At 47.1% G+C, this 6,000-nt stretch overlaps 2 non-coding genes across 2 annotated transcripts; both read right to left on the reverse strand.

Moving 5' to 3' along the window:
• Nucleotides 1-379: 379 nt before the first annotated feature.
• On the reverse strand, nt 380-451 carry trnae-cuc (transfer RNA glutamic acid (anticodon CUC)). The gene has a single exon. It is a non-coding gene; the product is annotated as a tRNA-Glu (tRNA).
• A 5,250-nt stretch (nt 452-5,701) lies between these two features.
• On the reverse strand, nt 5,702-5,793 carry trnar-ucg (transfer RNA arginine (anticodon UCG)). Its single transcript is given in 2 exon segments — nt 5,702-5,737; nt 5,757-5,793. It is a non-coding gene; the product is annotated as a tRNA-Arg (tRNA).
• Between the last annotated feature and the right edge of the window lie 207 nt (nt 5,794-6,000).

Consider the following 6,000-nt stretch of genomic DNA (forward strand, 5'->3'; position numbering starts at 1 on the left):
TGAGTCAAGGTGATGTAGGCAAACTGAGTGAGTAGGACCAGAGTCCAATATGGGAAATGTATGGTCACCCTCTTCTACAGAGAGACAGCATCTCTGAGTGGATTGAGTTGCCGTGAGGAGTGAAGAAGATCAAACCTACATTGTATCGATTGAAAGTTATTGTCTGTAAGACCTCGCACAGTTATTTCCAGCTTTATTGAGACAGCACCTGCGATACTTTTCTCAACGTCATGTTCTGCTCATATATTTTGTGATTTTATGGTGCTGAATCAGACGGATGCAGGTTAAGCACAGACAGGAATCGGGTTGTTGTGGAAGCAAGTTAATACACAAAATAATTTAAAATAAACACATTAAATTACAGCAGGCAATATCTTAAATCCCTGACCGGGAATCGAACCCGGGCCGCGGCAGTGAGAGCGCCGAATCCTAACCACTAGACTACCAGTGAAGATGATAAAGTTCTGACTAAAGCAGTAGACAACGACCAAACCAGCAAAATATGAAATGAAACCTATAGATGAATAATAATGAATAAATGTGATAAATATTGTCACGAATCTACTGCTCAGCACTTTGCAGACCGCGTGCTCACCCAATACTTCAGGTTAAGAAACACTCTGGACTCTGAATGAATCAGTGGGAAACACTCGCTCTCCAGTGTCTTTATAAAGATGGTGACATTCAGATTCTCTCATGAGTCCTGGGTCATTTTTGTTTCTGTCTATCGCCTCAAACCAACTCAGTAGTCGGCCCTCCGATTCCCGCGACGTTGTTACCGATACATCTTGTGTCTTGTTCCTCACCCTCCGCCTGGATGGAGGTAGGAGAAAGAAAACCAGATGTTCAGAATGCCTGAAATATGGTCTGGGGGTGGAATGGTAGGCTTTCCTGATCGTGCCCTAACAGTGTTCAAGTGTGCGGGAGCCCCTGGTACTGAGAATGATGTGCTGATGACAAATAAGCCTAGAATTCTTCAAATAAGCCTGATGGAAAACCCCGCAATGTTTTGAAAGTCCTCAAGGTAGGCAGTTCCTTGTTTGCTGCCCGCGGCACTCAGTACATGGTTTGCTTGCTTAACATCTGCTCTGGCGGTTTGTGAAGTGCCGTCCGGATCAATGAGGAGAACCTCTCGGTGAGCAGCACCGACAGAACTCAATCATTGGATGTTGTGATTGGGCGAACAAGTGTGCGGCAAGACCGCTATATACGGAGAGCATGAACAGTTAGTCATGAAACAACACCGCCGTTCCAACACCCCCCCCCCCCAGCACCACAATACATCTTATCTTCTCCGAACGGTGGATTGAGAATCCTTCCAGCTGTTCCACCGAACTGAGCCATGTCTCCATGAAACAGAGAAGACAGCAGCCCCTCATTTCCCACCGAAACTGCAATGTTGCCCTGACGTAATGCATCTTGTTTTCAAGTTATTGGCCTTTGGCTAAGAAGATGCCGGGTAGAGGATGCTTCTTAGCCCGGCGATTTAGTCTGGCTTGAAGTCTTCGGAACCGACCTCTTTTCCGGCAATGGTAATGGCTGACCTTCGCTGATCGCTGAAAGGTGCCGCACCTGCATTCCCGAGAGTCAAGTCCATCTGGTCCTTCAGTAGCTCGTTACACTGCCGATTAGTTTAGACAGATCAACAGTACGTTTCTTAACGGGAAACTAGGGGTTTCAGATTGCAGCGACAGTGGTTCAAATGAAATACATCCAGACATTTTGCGAGCTGTCGGCAATACGTCGCGTGTATCGCCAGTGCCATCGTGGATATTTGGATTTATAAACAAATCTCAAAGACGCTAAAAACTTATCAATAATGTAGACATGCCTCTCTTACTTTTGCCTACAAAACGCATCAGATCGCAGATCATGGTTAAATATGACCTGTCTTTGAGCTGTACAGCAAATGGAACAACGATGTATAAAATGCAGGCCGTTGAGTCTAACAGCGTTGGTGGAAGAGTTACAGGAGGGGATGCGGATGTTGGGATCTGTCAGCATTTAGACAGGCAGAGGCTAATTTGAGGTAATCAGGTGGTTCCTAAAGTTGTAAATGACATCAGTATCGGTGGTGTCTTGGACAATGAAGCGGATAGACCAACTTAGAAAGTGGTCAAGGATTGGCAGGTGGAATTTAATTTGTCAAAATGTAGCACTATGTAAAGTTAAGGCAGGGCAGTTCTTGCATAGTAAATGGCAGGACACTGGGAATATAGTAGAATCGGATAACCAAGCCGAAGGATGCATATTCGCTGAAACCGGTTATACACGTAGAAAAGGCATAGGAAGGATGCCATGAGACTGGAAACATACCGGGAAAGTTTCATGAGAATATTTCTTTGAAAACTCGATTATTATATAAGGATAGTTTGTGTAAGTTGAGAGATTTCTCCTTGCTGCATAGGACGCCGAGGGATGATATTCACGACGGTCACAGATAGACGTCAATATGTTTGTTGTGATGCGTCCAGTGTGATAGTATAGTGGGTAGTGTTTGTGGCTCTCACTTTCGGCGAAGAGAAAAAGAGAGCTGAACGTGTAATTCTCTCCCTGCCAGCGCATAACCTCTCCGACTGAAAGCCTCATATAGTGTCTACTCGCTGGCGATGCAGGCAAACTGAATTACTTTTGGACGCAGGCTGAACTACAAAGGACAGGGAGGACGTCTGGCTCCTGTACACGTAGCTCACAGGACCACCGGTGCGTGGACGCGTCCTGGTGCTCGTGTATAGATCCCTATGGGCAGCATCGGGAGAGACGAACGCTATGGGATTAGCACGGACAGTAAATCCGGAATGGAGCTCCTTACCGGCTGAACGTCACAGAACGCCCTTGCGGCAATATCCCCTCACGCTTATCTGGTTTGAACTGCATTTGCCACTTCTCAGCCCAGTTTTGCATCTTATCAATGTCCCATTGAAATCTCTGACAGAGCCCCACACTATCCACAGCACACCCAACCTTTGTGCCATCATCAAATTTACTAACCCATTCCTCCACTTCCTCATCCAGGTCATCTATAAAAATCACAAAGACTTGGGGTCCCAGAACAGATCACTGAGGCACTCCACTGGTCACCGGCCTCCATACAGAATATGACCCGTCTACAACCACTCTTTGCCTTCAGTGGGCAAGCCTGTTCTGGATCCACAAAGCAATGCCCTTTTGGATCCCATGTCTCCTTACTTTCTCAATAAGCCGTGCACGGTGTACCTTATCAAAGGCCTTGCTGAAATCCAGATACACTACATCTACTGCTCTACCTTCATCAATGTGTTTAGTCACATCCTCAAAAAATTTAAATCAGGCTTGTAAGGCACGACCTGCCTTTCACAAAGCCATGCTGACTATTCCTAACGATATTGTGCCTTTCCAAATGTCAATAAATACTGCCTCTCAGGATCTTTTCCATCAGCTTACCAACTACTGAATTAAGCCTCACTGGTCTACAATTTCCTGGGCTATTTCTACTCCCTTTCCTGAATAAGGGAAGAACATCTGGCAACCCTCCAATCCTCCGGAACCTCTCCTGTCCCCATTGATGAAGCAATGGGACGGTATGATCCCGAAATTAAAGGGATTACGTGTGAGAAGCGTTTGATTAAATGTGGGTGCATATTATTGACAACTACAGAATATTGAAAGACTGCGAGTGTATGGATGTGGTGGGAATAATTCGCATAGTGGAGGGAGTCTAGGACCAGACGGCACTGCCTCAGAATACAAGGGAGCCCCTTTAGAAGAAAGATTAGGATAAAATTCTGCTATCTAGGGAACTCATTGCTATGGACGGCTGTAAAGGCGGAACAATTGGGTTTTTTATATAGCAAAAGTTTCTGAACAGTCAGTGTGTCAAAGGTCACAGGCAGAAGTCGGGAAAATGGGGGTTGAGGGAAATAATAAAGCAGCACAAGCAACAAAAAAGGAGTCAATAGCCCCCTCCCCCCCCAGCAACGGTTCAGCAAAAATCATCATCACCCACCACCCACCATGTAAGCAATGGCAAAGTCCCTAAAGATAGATGTGCTCAATGGTGGGAGAGCTTCACCGGACATGTACTGGGCCGAACCCACCACATTCTGTAGGAACTTAGGTTCAATTACATTGATGTTCCCATACCGCGCCATGAGGCTGCCAGTCGATACACTTGGTATCACATTTACAGAAATGTGTCAAGTTTCCAGCTGTCCTGCCGATCTCCGCAAACTCCGACGAAACCAAAGGCGTCGCCGTGCTTCCTTCGCATTTGCACGTGATGGGTCCGGGGCAAACCCTCTGAAATAGGAACACCCGGGGATTTGAAGTTGCTCACCCTCACTGATCCTCCGATGAGGACTGGCTCGTGGACCGCTGGTTTCTTCTCCCTTTGCTTTGCTTGCATTGAGATGGACGTTCAAGTGCGGGGTGGAAGCTGGAGACGAAGTGGTTGACATAGTTGAGCTCAGTGTGAATGCAGGAAGCGGCAGCAATACATTGGTCGACGCAGTTGGGGTGAGTTATCGGGGTAGGTGTTGAACATTGGTTTGGTGTATTGATTTACTTAGGCAACGAAGAGGGAGACATATATGGGACACATGCGGGTGTCCATAACTACCCGTTGAATTTGGAGTAAGCGGGAGGAGCAGAAAGAGAAACTGTTGAGGTGAGGACCGGTTCTGCCAGACGGAGGACGGTGATGATAGAGGGATGCTGGTTGGTTGTGTACTTTAGAAATGTGGAGAGTTTTAACGTCCTCTTGATGAGAGACTGGAAATCCATGGAGAAAATGCGACGGTCGGGGCCAGGGAGTCGATAGTTTGTGAGTTGATCGAGAGCACAAAAAGGTTCGCGAATTAGGTGGGAAGGGGCTGAATTATGGTGCATAGGTTGGACTGGTGCTGTAAGAACACAGGATAGTGGGGCAGGAACTGGCAGAGACAATGGGCCTAACCGGACATTTAGGCTTATGAATCGAGTAGGAGGTAGAAGCGGACAGTTCAGGGCAATGGAAACACGTGTTATCCACAGTGAATGGAGGTTCTCCGGAGTTGATGATGTCAGTGATACTGCCGGATGCCGTTCTCTGATGATCCGGAGTCGGGATTCTTCGAGGTGTAGGCATCATTACGTGTCTGAAAGTTACCGCCTAGTCTCAGCCAGGTAGAGGTCAGTCCGTCACTCTAAAACAGCAGCACTTTGTCAGCAGGTTTGATGGTAACTTTGGGGCCGGTGCTGAGAGATTGGAGGGCAGTAAATTCAGTGGGGGTAAGGTTCCAGAAGCGGTGAAGATTCCTAATGTTGAGGGGGTCGATGTCTGCTCGGGAAATAGTGATGAAGACATCCAACAGCAGGCAGATAACCAGCGTGCTGTGTCCGAGAGGAGCAGGGTTGGAACCAGAATAAATCACCGGCAGTGCTGTGTGGCGAATTCTTGCCGATAAGATCTGCTCGGAGACGGAGCTGAATGTGAAATAAACTTCACCTTCCCAGCAGCAGCTCCTCCTGAAGGTCTGAGAAGCTCCAGCAAATTGTTTATGAAAGTGACTGCAGAAATACTACACAGACTAGACACATAATATTATATGTTGCTTAGAACGAAGACGGGACATTAAGTTTTCCCCGGGGGTGGAAACTCCGATTAATCCCCAGGCGGAATTGAGACAACCATTTTGCAGGTAGTGAGAGACAGAATGGAACCGAATCTGCCAGTTTGTCAAAAAAACCGTGGCAGGACTCGAACCTGCAATCTTCTGATGACTTCCACCAGTCAAGCACCGAAGTCAGACGCCTTATCCATTAGGCCACACGGCCGTATTCTGCGAGAAAGGCCAAGGGGGAAAATGGGAAACATGCTGACTGCTGCAAGGCGTTTCCACCTGTAAAATCATTTCCTGACCGAGCTAAAAATACTCGCCTGCAGTGATTTCATCCCAGGTGAGCATTCGACCATTTGTTGTGTCAATATCTCTCCATGCACTCCTGCTTTGGGCTGTTCAATATTCTGTTTCTGTCACACAG

This window comes from Hypanus sabinus, unplaced genomic scaffold (genome assembly GCF_030144855.1).
Source record: "Hypanus sabinus isolate sHypSab1 unplaced genomic scaffold, sHypSab1.hap1 scaffold_797, whole genome shotgun sequence".
In the NCBI taxonomy this organism is placed as follows: domain Eukaryota; kingdom Metazoa; phylum Chordata; class Chondrichthyes; order Myliobatiformes; family Dasyatidae; genus Hypanus; species Hypanus sabinus.